Source organism: Corvus brachyrhynchos, unplaced genomic scaffold (assembly GCF_000691975.1).
Source record: "Corvus brachyrhynchos isolate BGI_N302 unplaced genomic scaffold, ASM69197v1 scaffold106, whole genome shotgun sequence".
Classification (NCBI taxonomy): domain Eukaryota; kingdom Metazoa; phylum Chordata; class Aves; order Passeriformes; family Corvidae; genus Corvus; species Corvus brachyrhynchos.
Window position 1 is genome coordinate 5,575,022 of NW_008238834.1, and position 15,965 is coordinate 5,590,986.

General features: G+C 40.5%; 1 protein-coding gene across 6 annotated transcripts in view; it reads left to right on the forward strand.

Moving 5' to 3' along the window:
• ARHGAP28 (Rho GTPase activating protein 28) overlaps nt 1–15,965 on the forward strand; it is a 77,559-nt gene that overhangs the window by 15,626 nt on the left and 45,968 nt on the right. For 2 of the 6 annotated variants that reach the window (XM_017738258.1, XM_017738261.1), the window contains exon 1: nt 10,122–10,365. The exons of the other annotated variants lie outside the window; for them this stretch is intronic. The gene's annotated coding sequence lies outside the window, so the exon portion shown is untranslated. Of the gene's footprint in view, nt 1–10,121; nt 10,366–15,965 lie in introns of those variants that run through there. 6 annotated transcript variants of the gene reach the window in all.

Here is a 15,965-nt window from a genome sequence, read left to right on the forward strand (position 1 = left end):
AGGAATCCTCACTAAAATTATTATCCAGTGAAGTTTAATTTATATTGGCCAATTCACTGGCATTATCATTCATCAGGTCAGGATCCACAGCACAAATAACTTTGAGAATGAAAGCTCTGAGAACACGTGTTAAATTCATCTAAAATTTCTCTCCAAGGCCAGGAGAAGATTAATGCAGGCATGAAAGCAAAGGTCTGGCGCCTCCATCAGCTCCTTTTCCAGTTGCCTGGATGCTAAAATGATCACAGAAATTTCCTCTTAAGTCTCACTGCACAACCCACACACACGCACAGCTCCAACAAAGCGATGACTTGCAGCCTGTGCAAAAATACTCCTAACCTGCCTGACAGCCAGCTGGCTTGCCCTAATCCAAGCTCTGAGCCTCAGACTTGAGCCCAGGGTGCTCTGTCTTGAGAGTCAGCAGTGCCAGCAGTGCAGAGAAAGAAGCACGTGTCCCACCTCGGCTGGAGACCGTGTCCTCCCTGCAGCAAAGTGGCTCCAGCTAGGACAGCTTCCAGTTGGGCAGTGCTCAATTTCAAAAGCATCCATGTAAAAAACTGGCATCTGCACAAATCACAAGTCTGAGGAAGTTCTGGACATAGTTGTAACTGTGCTGGAAAGAAAAAATGTGGAAAGCCGTGAGCTTGTTTGAAAAAACAAAGCAGCAACTAGAACTTGATTTTTTTCCTTCTGCCTCCTGGCAGGTGACCTCAGTGGATGCATGAGTGCTGAGCACTGCATGGCAGCATTCTCACTTCAGTTTGAACCCGGTTTACAAACAGGCAGAAAGCTGCCTTCCATTTTTCCAGCTCAGCCATCCTACCTGCCCCCATCCCCAAAAAACCTCAAGGCATTAAAATAACCTCTGATGCAGGCACTGATTCTCTCAAGTGCAATAGCACACTCAACACATGTTTGGAGAGCTCATTAGAGGACAGAGTCAGCATTTTCCTTCCTTCAGCAGCTCCAGACTCCTGATGGTCCTTTTCCAAGTACTGATGATTTAAGTTGAAGTTAAAAACAAGCAGCCACTTTCCCAACTCTTGCTTTAACTCCATACTTGAGAAAAGGTGATAAGGGGCAATTTCAGTACCTTCCTTCCTCTGCAAGTACACATGAATTTTTTTATAGAAAAGGCAAAGCAAAAATGGAGAGAAAAGGAGAGAGAGATTAAAATGCAAACAAAATAACTTATTAATATGGCAAAGCTGACATAATGCCATCTGGTTTATGTCTGGTCCCTATTTGGAGCTTGATCCTGCCGGGTACTTAGTGCTCAGGCTGCTCCCTACAGCACTCTCCAGAGCACACTTAATGTTTAAGTGCTTTACTGGATCATGGCCAGTGTGCTGAGCACCTCAAAGGAATCAGACCTTGCTTAATTTTTCTGGTTTGTCGGAAAAACTCTTTCCAGCTCTGAGTCCTGGCACTTCTAAGTGAGATTTTTCCTTTTCCACTCCACTCCAACACCCATACTTTTTCTTCTGAATAGTCAGTTCCAAGCAGGATTAGACCACTGGTTGCCCACAGTGGAAACTCCAGAATAGACCACTGGCTTCTGAGGAAACTCCAGGGGACAATATTTTTGCTTGAGCTGAGGTGCTGCCTAGAGTTATTCAAAACTCCTTTTGCTCAGCCAGTGAAAAACTTCAGCTATAGAGCAAAAAGGAGAGTGTGTAATAAATTCTCGGGCATAGTCAGCATATACTCCAAAGGGGCAATAAGCTGTTAAATCAAATCAAAGAAATCCCTAGTAAACCAGAATTCGTGGTGTGTCTGACAGCACGCACTACATTAAACATCTCAAGTCGGTAACTCCAACCCTGGCTGTCAACATGATGTGCAACCTCCGTGCACACAGCTTCCATCTCTTTCCAATAATAGTGAATCTTTGTGAAGAGCTGCTGTAAATTACAATTACTAAGCAAATTTTCAAATCTTGTAGCCAGATTTGTAACTAGTCTGAAGACCGTGGTGAGAAAGGAATGATGAAACAAGCAGAGACGCTTTTTGCTGTCGTGGCAAATCTGCTCAAGGTTTTAGTTTCAGGGTCAGGCTGTGTAATTCCTCTATCAGCTGATCCTTAATGCTTTAAAAATCCTTGAGGTGTACACACTCACTGTGGTGTGGTCTCTCCTGTGCTCTGCACACATTTGTGCATCCATGCATGCGTGGGGGTGTGTGTGTGTATTTGAGGGGGGGTGTTTGTCACGTGCAGTGCATCAGCTGTGTTGCTGAAGTGCAGACACCGAGCATTTTTAGCCATGTGGAAAAACACACTCTCCAGGAACACCATGTCTGCTCCTCTGCCCCCTGCTCCACTCTCCACTTCCACTTCTACTACAAATTTTTACCAGCATTGCAAATGTCCGTCTGTCTTCAAATAGCTGATATAATCTCTAAACAGCCAGCCAGAAAGAGAGACAAAAATAAAGGAAATACTTACCTCTTTTCCTCAGATATAAGATTAGCCTAGGGCCTGAAAAAGACAAAAGTGTAGTCCTGGATCACTGATTGGATTAAATCTACATATGTCTATACCCTCTGAGGCTAGAAATCATTCTTCACTGGACCAGAGCACTATGCCTCATAGGGCCCAAGAAGGCAGCTTTAAAATTGCCATGTAATTGAGTATGGGAACATCTCTGACTTTTTGTTGTTACTGCTGTGCTTTTCTTATACCCCTAACTTTCTGAGTGTATCTAGTGAGAAAGAAGCAATTCTATCACTGAAATGTAGCTATCTTAGGGATATAAAATGACATTTTCTGCCTGAAGTGCGATCAGGACATGGCTAGGGAGCACAGCACTCTGCATGGGCACAGGTGGGCTGCAGGCTCCTGATGGTGAATAGTAATTTTCAGGGTAGCTAGTACAAAGGACAGCAAGCAGGAGGTTTTTGCCTCTGACTCACACCGCCAATTAATAATAATAATTATTGTTATTATTATAATAATAATATTAATACACAGCAACATTTTCACAGCACATGGAAACAGATACAGTAAGCACGGGTGACATAAGCAGCAGACTGAAATTTCATGAGCACTGTAAACAGAGCTGGGTGTATGCTGGAATTTGTCCAGAATACTAGACACAGCACTGCAGCCCTATCAAGAAATGGATTCTCATGGGAATTCCTGGCAGGTCTTCTGCACCCCCAACCAGATGTTGGTGGGGCAGGGAGTAAGGGGCATCTTTATCAGTTAGTGCTTGTATGTATCCTGTGTGGGTGACATTGCCAGATTTCACTGCCTCCCCTTACAACACATGCTTCTCCCCATCAGCCATAACCCACACTAAGTTACCAGCTCGTGTCCTGTAAGACATAAGTGGCCCTCTCAGCTCTTAGGAGGTCTTGTGAAACACTTGTCCATTGGACCATCTGAACACCAACTGCCTGCAATTACATCAGCTGGCAAAGGAGAGTGTTACTGCAGTGTTGGCAATGTCGCCACAAAAGCCTTTTTGAAACACCATCTTTTATAAAATATCTTGAATTTTCTGCCTCTTCGATCCAGAATTTTCTGTTAGTTTGAATCAACAATTATCTTCTGCCTTGCCAGTGCAAAAAAGATCTGCCAATGACCAATGAAACCATTGGTGCTGGGATCAGTAGCAGCTGTTACATGAACAACAGGGAGCTGAACAGCTTTGCTGCAACAGTGTTGCAAGAGGAAATAACTGTCAGATAATCATCTTGTAGGACTCCATGAAACCTGTGACATTGTCACATGGCTGGTGTCCTCCTCAAGCCTCCCAGCTGGGTTTGTGCAACTGTGAGAGGGACTGGGAAAGAAAAGCTGTCCTGAAGTGCTATCTATCTATCCGTCTATCCATCTATCCATCTATCCATCTATCTATCTATCTATCTATCTATCTCTGTTCATGTTATTGGCCAAACCAGGTATATCTTGTTTGGACAGTGCTGTTGAAGCCAGAGATTTCTCGATGTTGAGGAAAGCCTTGATCTTGAAAGCATGCAGGAACCCCATTCAGACTTGGGAAGGCATTTGCGTTTGACGGGGAGCATGCCCATTTCCCAGTGCCTTTGCCAGCCTGAGTCTCCAGTACCTTCAGCCATTCAGACCTGCACAATTAAAGGGAAAACACCACTTTCAGCAGTACTAGCCATGGTCTTTGTTTCTTAGATGGCACTGACATGAGTTTGGCTGCACTGGGTGTGCCAAGTGCTGATCATGGTGGGCTCTGGGTCTCTGGGTTGAAGTCAGGAAAAGAGATCGGTGGCCTCAACTGCAGTTAATGCCCTATGGCAGTGGTAATAGTATTTTATCTACTTTTTTTTTTTTAATCTCATACTAATATTTTCAAATATCTTATAATTTTATTTTTATGTTGAAATGTCTGTGATGGAATGGGTAACGTAGATTCTTTCTTTTAAACTTGGTAATAGAAGTTTGTTTTGCCCTATCCTCTATTTCACTGCATTGTACAAGAGAGGCATGTCAAATTCTGCCTCGCTGGCAAGCCCAGTTCTGCTTTCATGTCAAATAATTAGAAAAATCTTAGACTAACCTAATATTTATGGTATACATTGTAATTAGATATGTCTTTGACTTATGTATGTTTCTGTTTAAAGAAACTTATGTATATTTCTGTTTCTGTTTGGAGATGGGCAATTTGTAATGTATTGAGCATATTCAGAGTCATAATTGTATACAGAAAGCAAAAACTTCTTTTTTACTTTGTCTATTTATGTCCAACAGAATTTTCAGATGTGATACCTGTTTAGTTAGGGATTTTTTAAAGTCCTTTTACTGGAACACATTTCATGATTTACAATCCTGCTCAAGTAATACTGCTGATTAAATTAACATTGCCTAATAAGTGAAACTAGTAAGGTATTTTCTCCAAATTAAATCCGTGCCTTTAAGGAGAAGCAAAGTGATCATTAGAAACTCGGCAGAAACCCACCCCAGTTCTTAAAATAAGTTATTGGCCAAATAGGAATCTGGCAGTTACTTCTGAAGTTACGTTCGTGAAGAACATCTGTTAATATAAAAATATCTTGATACATTACAGTGGTTTAGCTGTAGTTAGCGCAGAAGTACTTGGTTAACATCTAAGGGAGGAAGGAGAATAAATGTCTTACATTTGGCAATCAGTAAGCCAGGGCTTTTACCCATTGTTTGGCTTTGTTTGGGTTTAAACAATGTTCCTCTGTTTTTGCTCAAGCTGCAGTAATCCTTCAGCTCTTGATGTCATGCATCCTGGGTTTTCTATACTCTTTATAATAATCTTTGAACCCTCAGCCCACATCATATGTTATGAATATTCTTGTTTTGGAGCAGAGAGGCAGGCAATCATTTTAGACTGCAGGAACCCTACCCCTAGCATTTCCCTGTGCGTCAAAGACATGGAGCAACATCAAGTAGATGAAGTAAAAGAAAAACTAGTTTGAAAGATGGTTTGGGATGAGAAAAACCAAAAGGGGGGAAGATCAGAAAAAAAAAGATTGCTTTTAAGGACCAGAATTTCACTTCTTTTGAGGAGTAATCCAAACTATACATAGAAAAGCCTCTTCAAGGCACAGTGGGTTCATGGTCTAAGCATGGTTGGATTCATGGTTGAGGGTTGGAACATGGCTCAGGGTTGATCTAGATAATCTTCAAGGTCTCTTCCAACACAAGCTATTCTGTGATTCTGAGGTTCTATGAGTCTGTTGTCTGGCTGTTGGCAGGAATTGGTTCTGGAGAATATAGAAAGTGGTAACATTACAGACAATCAGCTGAGGTCCTTCTTTCCAGGTGAAAACGGCTTCAGCAATGTCATCAATACTATGGCTTACAACAATGAATCAGCAACATCAGCAATACTAACAAGTAATTATTTTCTTCTTCTTCTTTCTTCTTTCTTCTTTCTTCTTTCTTCTTTCTTCTTTTTCTTCTTGCCATGTGACTTAGAGTGTTTGTTATTCATGTCCTACTCAGTCAGTAACTCTTCTTCCAGACTGTCAGCTTTTCATTTTTGGCCTTCTTGGTTAAGCTTTTAAAGAAATTATGCCTCTAAGGGACACTAAGTGGCTTCCTTAGGGAACTGTTCTGTAAATCTTTGGAATTAGGATAAATAACAGCCTGTCTATGATATTGTTTAGTACAAGAAGCAACACAGGCTTTTCTTGGAAGACCTAATTGGAGAATATTGTTAGAAGTCACCTTTGACAATTTGACTGAAAACTAAGGGGGGAAATAGTGTTTGTCCAAAGATCAAAGACCCACCTGAGAAAAACTGTGTTTGTGAATTCAGCACAAAACCCAGCTCCCCCCTCACACAGCTCCAGACACTGTTTCCAGTGTACATACAGCCCTGGCTTACGGCTATCGCAGTAGGCCCTGCAAAACAAGCTCAGTCCCTTCCTGCTAATTTACTAGTGGAGAAGGGTTTTTTTCTGCCAGGCAAGTTCATTTGTCCAGGTGACCTTCGCAGCGTGCGCCGAGTGCTCCTGCAGATAAAGAAAGCCACCTCAGTGCGTTTGTGAAACCCAGCTCGGTGGCCCATGGGCCTCCTGGGAGGAGGGACATGGGTGTTGCCAAACTAAACCCTTCCTACTCGCACTCCAAGGATTTCTCTGTTCCACAGTTTTCGTAGATAGGCACTGGACGTTTTGCAATCCTTTTATATAGCTCTGTAAACCCTCTCCTCTTGCCTGACTGGTTTTATGCCTAAATGGTCTTGAGGTTAAGTATTCTTTTTTGAAAAATCCCTATTCTGTAAATTAATGGTCTCCTAGGCAGAGGTAAGACCACAATTAATCAATCATGAATGTAGGTAGGACATTTCACAGATCCTCTGCCAAAGCCCAGACAGAAGAAGCAGATCTTCAGAGATCTCCTAAGAGAAGGTTTAATCTTCTGTCACATCTGAGGAGCTGATGTCAGGTCTGGACTGCTTGGCCATGAAATACTATTTTCTTTCTATCTACATAGTTGCTTTCAAATACATCACTTATTAAACTTTAGTATATTGCCATTTTTATACTACAAGAAACAAGCCAGATTTGGAGCATGTGTGCATAATGTATCCCAGTATTAATGTAAAATCCAGCTTGGAGAAAAGCCTCTGTATTTTACTCACTACAGCTGGAATAGATCAATATATAGACACTGTGGAAAGAGCAGTCATGTTTCAGAAGAAAACACCACACGGTTATAATAATGTCTGTTGAATTTCTGTGGAATAATTAATCCAATGATAATTATTCCAGTTCCTTCCTTGTAGTTTTATTTTCATGCCTGGCATATGACATCAGTTAGACAAGTCCTTAAAGCTATTCCCCGGCAGCCATGACCTGTTAAAACAGGAGACTGTATTCAGAAGTGGAACCAAAATAAAAGGAACATTTCTTTTTCAAGGGAAAAGAAAGTTTGGGCTGATCAGAATAACCTACAAGAGCATGTTTTGAGCCAAGGAAAAAAATTGGCAAAAATCAGAAAAAGCTGAAACATTTCATTTCGACATCTTCTAAATGAACTGCTTTTTTCCTAATTTATGTGGATTTAACTTTCAACAGAAAAGTAAAACAAACCTCTGAGATCAAACTGTTTATTTTCCTTCCGAAGTTATACAGGAAAAGAAAATAGCTTTGTTTCAGATTAACTTTAAATGAAGAGTTTGTTCAATTACTTGTTTGGCCAAAGCCCTGAAAAAAATCAGTTATTTGCATAGCTAATTTTTTATGACTGACTGGCCTTACATTTAAATTTAGAAAAAGAATAGCGTGAAACCATGTGTGAGTATTTATCGGAGGTATGGCATTCAGTATATCTGCTGAAATATTCCATCATTATGTCCCATATATGGAATTGGTTCAGAATTACTTTGTACAAACCATAAGACAGAATTCTCAAATATGAATAAAGATGTGGGGCAGGCAGATCTTTAGGGGGACACCTGTGTATATGGGTTCACCACTCCTTATTTTTCATAGGAGAGATGTGATTAGGGCTCACCACTGTGCTGGTCCTGAAAGAGTGAGGCCAAAAAATGATGTTTAGACAGATTTACACAGTTTTATGGCAAGCCTTTAAACCTAAATGCTTGTTTTAAAATTAGCTACAGAAAATACTGTATATTTGGAGGTAAAATATGTTAATTGCAAGGACACTGTAGCTGGAGGGTCGCACTTCCCTTAATTTTAAATGTACTAATGTCCAGTGAGCAGTTATCCACTTGCAGCATTTAATAGCTCTCTGGTGAGCCCCTCACTGTTCTCCCCCTTTATGGGACTGCAAGACAGACCTCTCAGCCATGGGTGAGCTGAATTGCTCTTTGGAGGTGACTTTCTGCTGGCTGTGGCAAGCAGCATTCTAACTCACACATCCTGGTTCAACACATAACATTAAATGAGAGGATGCAGCACTTCTTGAAACATGGGGAGTGTTTTAATTGCTGACAGCAGCCGGAGGGAAGATGCACTCATTGTGAATTGCTGCATGTGAGACGACCTCCGTTTCCTCGTCTCCCTTCACAAAAAATTTTTCTTTACCCCACAGGCAGTGAGCCACAAGGAACATGGCTTGAAAATTTCATATTTACAAAATGCAACCATAGGTCACCTTACTTTCTAGGAAAACCTAAGTCACTGTTACTGATTACTGTACAAATTTCATCAGAGACCGACCTCGGGAGAAGGCAATCCAAAAACCATATTTATATGACACAAGGAGAGTAATAGTGGGGACAGTACATCACTTCACTAAAAAGAGGGAGATGACATCCTTGAAGGAAGCAGAGAGGGCAGTCTCATGACTATTCAGCCTAGAGGTTGCCTTTGAATGCCTGTAGAAAGTAACACTGTAGAGGTGTTAAGCTGGGATGATATGGACTAGCATCGTTTCGTAATTCCAGGCAAAGCAGCAGGAGCTTCCAAGCAGTTTTTGGTCACCACCACTATCAGCTGGATTTGTAGCATGAGCACCCCCACAGTCCACTACCAAATTCCTGAGCCACGTTTGCTCTTCCTTGCGGTTTGTCCTTTAAAGCATGACCTCATAGTCCCTAAAAAGACCTACGGACAATGGTAAATTACTAGAAGTTTTCAAAATTTTCAAGGATTTGTGCAATCATAAAAGTTTCCCAGTAGAAAGAAAGGTAACATTTAGTCCAGCTTAAAACACATAGCAAATTTAACTTCAAGATGAACTGTAAAACCAAGCCACTTCTGGTTTTGCTCTTTTCTGACCCTTAGGAAATCTCTGTCTGATTCAGGAAGTCCTTTCCCTTCTCTCTCCTTTGTTTCAGTCTTTTTTTTTTTTGCTTTCTCTGATTAAGTAACAGGGTTTCTTTTTCCTTTATTCTGCTGTAGGGTTTTAGCCATGTCTTTGGAGGAAGTGTAGGATATTAAAAAGCTTATAACCAGCAAGTTAGCTTTTCCTCCTGTATTTCAGGCTGGAGGAACGATGACAGGAATGCTGTAAATTTGACAGACCCGTTTAAGCATTTCAATGCATAAACAAAGGCTTGGTGGAGGGAGTAAAGTTTGACCAACTCAAGAGTTATTTCTTAGGGCTCCTTTGACAGGATTAACTGCCTGTGGCAGGGAATATTTTGCACAGCGTGTTTCCTCATCCCCCAGCTGCAGCTCAAAACTATCACTGCATCTCAAGACTTCACTGATCTTGTGGCCATAACCCAATTCTGGGCCACTATTCATATAAATCTGGTGAATGCTTTTTTCAGTATTCATCTAGACCCCCCACTGAGCATCCCACTGTAAGGAAAGCAAGAAAGGCTTCCCCATAAATATCTGATTTCTTAACAGCTGTACTCCGGCTCCCTTCTCCTTCCTCTCTAGCTTTGCACACTGTGCTTCTCCTCTGGGTGGAGCAGAAAGAGTGCCTCATCAGTTTGCATCTGGCCATGTATGAGTTTCTGCGTTATGCTAATGGCAGTGTCTCATATCCCTTCAGAAGGACACATAGGCCAGCTCTGTCTTTTTCTGAGCCACCCCACAGGGACTCTCCTGAGCTACAGAGCGGCTTAGTGCTGATTACTTTTTTATTTCTCCTCTTAGGAAACGGATAAAAGGTTTAAGTTCTGACACAAACAGGAAAACATACTAAGAGGATTTATCCTGAAGGCATCTGCTCTTTAAATAGTGATGGAGCAGTGTCAGTCTGTTTCCCAGAAGGGCCAGAAGCTCCACCACTCTTTGTTCTCGCAGCCCTTGTGTGACTAGAGGCAGAATATCCTGTCACAGGCTGTCAGATAGCTCCCAGAATATGCAACTCGGTGATTATAGGCTGAGGAGGGACTCACTGCCACTAGGAGCATGAAGAAGTTGGGTTTAGGAAAGACTCTGCTCTGCTCCTTTAAGGATAACACCAAGGCTCTATTCTGCTCTGAGGTAAGACTTTGTAGAATTTACTAAATCAGTAGTTTCTCAGCCTTTCAGACCACGTTCTCTCCCTCTTGTTTTCTTAAACAAGGAGTGACAGGAGGGGGAGCGATCTGTCAGAGTTATCACTAGTGGAATTTTCCAGCTTTACCAGGCAGGAAAGGGGGGACAAAAAAAAAGATCCACTGTAGAAAAACAACTGGACACAATGCAAGTGTAAGCAACTTCAGGAGGGGCATATGCATGGTTTGATTAACTCAAGCTGTATTAAAATGTGCCTCAAGAATCTATTAACATAAACACTTTCAAGGTTTTATTAATAAGGTGTGCATCTGGAAAGTTACATTCTGTTATAATATTTTATTTTTCTCTGTTTAAAAATGTGTTCCACTGGAATAATATTCCAGAGGGAGAAGAATCTTCATTTCAAATTGAATTGTTCACAAATTTTCCTATTTTTGCTCTCATTTGATTTGAGGTCAGAAATTTGCCTTTTTCAACTTTTGCCTTCTGATGTCATATAGATGTTTATATCAATTACGTGGATTTCAGCTCAGTGTCATGGCCAGACTCTAACTTGCTCAATAAGAGCTTTATACAAACCTAGCTATAACAAAAAAGAAACTTCTGACTTGTTCCATGGGAGGAAAGCCAGGTCTGACAATGTAAGTGATGCATTTATAGAGATTACACAGCTAAATGAGCTAAAGGGCTTCTACATTCACCAATATGTTACCCCAATCTTCATTTTTCAAATTGTGCTCAGATCTGGCTTGGTCCTGTACACTTGGCAGGCAAGGATTTGCAGATAGTGCAGTCTCTTTCTAATGGCTACTTTCAGTTTGCTTGTCACTGATAACCAGGTAAAAATCCAGTGTGGCAGGAGACTGGTGGGGAAGAGCAGCTAAAACTGTTTACCTCGTGATGAAAACTGGAGAAATTCAAGGGAGCTGGAAACTAGGACTTGTCCACATAGTTTAAAGGAAACTGGAAGCTTATTTATGTAGTCTAAATGAAAACAATAGACCATCAACCCAACACTCACAAACAGGCTCTTTCATCTGTTGCACAAGGATTCCAGGGGATTTCTCTCCCACTGGCTGGCTGGCATGAGACTTACAGCTCAGCACCTCCAGAGTAAACATCAGGAGTGCTTGAGGAGTTTCTTTTAGCTGTTCTTGCTCTGTGACAGTTTGCACATACTGACATGGCCAGCGCAACCTTTCTGGTTCCAAAGTCCCCCTGCAGCAAAATATCATGAGCCAAGGTCATGACCATCAGCAGAAATAATACTCCTTGCCTTGGGGAAAGCTTTTCAAGGATTTCTTACCCTGTTATTCCCTCTGTAGGGGCAGCATGAGGCCTATACTGGGGATCAAAGGGAAGTCTGAAATGGCATCAGATGCTGCAGAACAGCATAAAATGATGATCATGGTCAAAATGATAAGTACATAATTGATTTTAATAGATTTTGATTACGATGAAAGAGCAACTATTTTCTTCTTCCCTTGTCAAATACAAAGTCTCGCTGAAAGGAAATCCAGGCAGCTAATATCTCTGGAGATTCGACTTTTGCTCCCTAGATTGTTGGTTGATTTGTTTGGAAAAGAAAATCAAATCAGTGGGATTATTGAGAAATTTTTGCTGGAGGATTATACTCCTAGCACCGATAGAGTTTCTTCGGTAAATACAGTGTCACTACAAGTCTCAGTGGTGTTCTGTCAGGATGGGAGATAGAGTTTACTAGCATAAATGATTGTCCAAGCTAATTTTTCTGATTTTGTGACTCATTTTTCATATGAATGGAAGAAATCTGAAGGATCTCCCATCACTGGGTTTTCTCCTGTTTGTTCCCAGTGAAGGTGATCGTGTATATGCCATGAAAAGGCAGCTCACTCTTAGATGGTAGGGCTTTTTAAGGCAGGGCTTTCCAGGAAATTTGCAAAGTGATTCCTAATTCAGAAAGTCTCTGTGAGGCACAGAAATGTAGATGTTTCTAGATAGCTGCAAATTCTCCACTGTTGAGATTTTAAGATGGTGATCAAATTCTGATGAAAATTAACCTAGCAACTCAAAGCAATATTGTATTTTCTTCAACTCTTTTAATTAATTCTTACTAGAAAGTCTCCTCAAATGCATTATTTTGGAAAACCTTAGGTGGTGAGCAGTGTGTAAGTTATCATAATGATATAACAGTCTCTTAATTTGACAGAACTTTCTCCCACCCAAATGATTCCAACTTCTTTGAAGAAACTCTGTTCCATTTCTTATCTTGAATTATGCTTTCATTTAGCAACTGATTAATGTTGATCCCCTGCTTCACGTTGTATAAAACATTCCATTTCATGTGTTATCTAGACTTTCTCACAATGGCTTTTAGGAGATTACTAAATGTTCCCTCCCTTTGCTGCCATCTTTGTTGTGTATGCATACATTTATTTATATGTGAGTACGAATCCGTATAAATGTATAGTAATCTTCCCCTTAGGATACTGTGAATGTATGTCATAAAGGAAAAAGGGATTAACAGTAGAATACAAAACAAACAGGCTGACTTTATGGCAGTCTTGCAGAAACTCCTGCCAAGCAAAAGAATAAATAACCACTGTGTTAATCAAAGCCAAATTTAAAAGATAAGGAATTTAGGTAGTCAAAGTCCCAGAAAACTGGGCAAGATTAATGCCCAAAGAAAAAGAACTCCAGGGACTAAGAGTGTAATGATATATAATAAAGTTGAAGGCAAATTTTCAAAAGTTCTTCTGTGACTTAAATGCCTAAGTCAAAACTGACTTTGACAGCAGGAGCATTTACTCTCCCTGTAAGTCCATAGGGTTTGTGCTCTGGAATCCTTCAGTCTTTCCTGAAAATAGGAGTTAGGTGACTGCCTGCCTTACTCCCTTTTTGGAAGCATAATCTGTAGTCACCTGAAAGTCCAAAAAATATGCTGGTCCAAGCAGTGGCTGAATATTAACCTGGGCTACCAACTCAAAACAAAGAACTAGAGGTGCGAGCATGATTATTCCCTGTTTTACTATAAAGCCATATATCATCTGGTTTGGATTAAACTCACAAAGATGTGTTAGCCTGTTCAAGATCCTGTGGAAGCATTTTGAATCAATTGTAACTGACGTAAATATAGCCCTTGATTGGAAATCATCCAGAGAGAGAGAGAGCTGCAGCAGTTCAGCCACGACGCATTATATCAAAAGCATGGATAAGTAATTTGGTGTCCTCATGGGAAGAATAGCATTACAGTTTCACAACATTCATAAAGTGCCTGCACAGTGAAAGATCTAACACAATCATTAAAAGAAGGATGAATGCCTGATGAATCTTCACCTCCTATCGTGGATCATGGCTCTTATCTAGGCAGGTGCGGGAAGAGGAGCATGAACCCACAATGACAGAGGGCACAAAAACAGCTTAGTTGTACTCTTCTGACATGAGCATGTGAGCTTCCAGACATGATTTACTATGTTTGCATAGCAATATTAATTAGTTTTAGTGGTTATCTAGCCAAGAATATGTACAGGCTTGCAAAGCTCAGAAAGAAACTTCAGCCAAGCTCTGTAAGACTTACAGAAGCAGTCGTTTCACTCATGGTGTACCATAGCTTTAAATCACGAACTAGCGCTTGTATTTTTAACCCTCTTCTGTAACAAAACATCTGTGTTATTTTGGAGATCTCATTTCACCTACCTCCGTAATTTTTATTTGATGCCTTTGGAGTTGTGATATGATGAATTAGCTCTTGCCTATATAATTAATTAGGTGCTACAGGGAGTGGTTGGGGTGTTTTGATAATTAGCAAATTCTGCTGTTATCTACTGCATGATAATTTGGTATCTGGGTTCAGACTCCGGGCTGTGACAGGCTGGAAAGTACTCAACACAGCTTAAAGAGGCAATTCTCCAAAGTCTTCTTTCCATTGTCCCAGCACAACCTGGTGCAAACCCCAAAGAGCTTACAACAAGCCAGTACAAAACAGTAAATGTCAAAATAACCAAGAGTGGTCTCTTCTTGTAATACATGATGTCTACAAAAGGTGCTGAGGAAATTTCTAGTGCACTTCTGGGCCATCTAAGGTTTCTATTTCCCAGGAGAACGTGACCAGGCATTTTGTGCCTATGTTAAGATGCTTCAAGCTAAGATAATACCATCCCTCTAATGTCTTCTGAGTCTTGAAGTCTTCCTCCCAAGAAGAGCTCTTTTTCCTCAGAGAATTCCAGGAGCTACATCTTATTCCCCCAGCATCAATATTTAAAAAGTTAACAAAGTCAAGCTCTATGCACAGGAGTCATTTGGCTGACTTTAACAGGGCTGCTTGTCGGATTCAGAATTACTCACATCACTGAGGTACTAAAGAGAGAGGCACTGTATTTTGTAAATATTAATGGCCTTTGTAGCTCTAAGAGCTTCAGGAGCTGCAGTATATTTGAAAACCTAACTTTGAAATAGCTGGCATGCTACAGCTTTCCTCAGAGTCCTCATGGATGAAATATTTGAGACAAACCTCAAAAATCATATAAGCAGGAGAACAAAATGGTTGTTGAAGGAAACCAGAAAGCTGCTGTGCATTATGTACTAGTTTTCCCATTTAGAAGGTGATTTTTCTTGTTCTGGTATTTGCCTTTTTTATGGGTATTGTGAAGAAGTGTGTCTTAGTCTAACATTTCCAGCTCTCACTGGAGTCCTCGTGGTTTGGAAGCATCACTAATTCATTTGACTGCTTACGTAGAAAGGTCATGTTTTTCACACGCACATAGTACAAACATTTGGACACAATTAGAAAACTACCACTTAAGATCTAGGGTGTGGCCTTGAAAATTGTCATGAAGATGTTCTTTCCATCTCTTTACCAAAAGCCTAGAAATTACTTTAAGATCACAGAAAACCTTTTATACCCCACTGATTGGAACTGTATAGCCAAAGTATAAGAAAATGCTCTGGTTTTTTACTCTTGACTTCTTCATTCCTCCTTCATTCATTGAAAACCTGAGAAAATAACAAACTAAATTTGATTTTGTGGTCCATTGTTTCCTCTTAAACTGGGAATTTCTGCTCTTTAGAGGTCTGTGATGACCTGTTTGGTGTTCCCTGTCTGTTGTGTTTGTCTCCACCAAATTTTAGCCTCTGGTCTTCATTTTCAGCTCTTTTCTGTCATTTCTTATGATGACATTTGCCATCATCTCACCATGACTTTTCGTAGTACTGCTAATGCTACTAGACTCATCTGGCAACTCAGAAGGTTCTTGCCAGCACAGTTTTATATCTACATTTTAAATGAAAACTCTCTAGACCAATCTCCAATAGGAGTCTTCTACCAGCTTTTGATTTAAATTCAGCTTTATGTTTACATAGTTATGTTTGTATAATGACTGATGTCCTGAATAGGAAAGGTTATCAATAATATACTGCAATTTAATTTTAATTTTAAAGTGAGTGAAACAGCCTAAAATTTTCACCAAAAGAAGATGAGTGAGTTAGCAAGAAATACATTTTTCATTGTTCCCCACAAAAATGTAGGTCGAAAGCCTATTCTGATACAGTTTTCTTCTTAAAGCTTGAAGGTGAAATGTGCACCACATCGGCAAAACTTCTATTGGTTC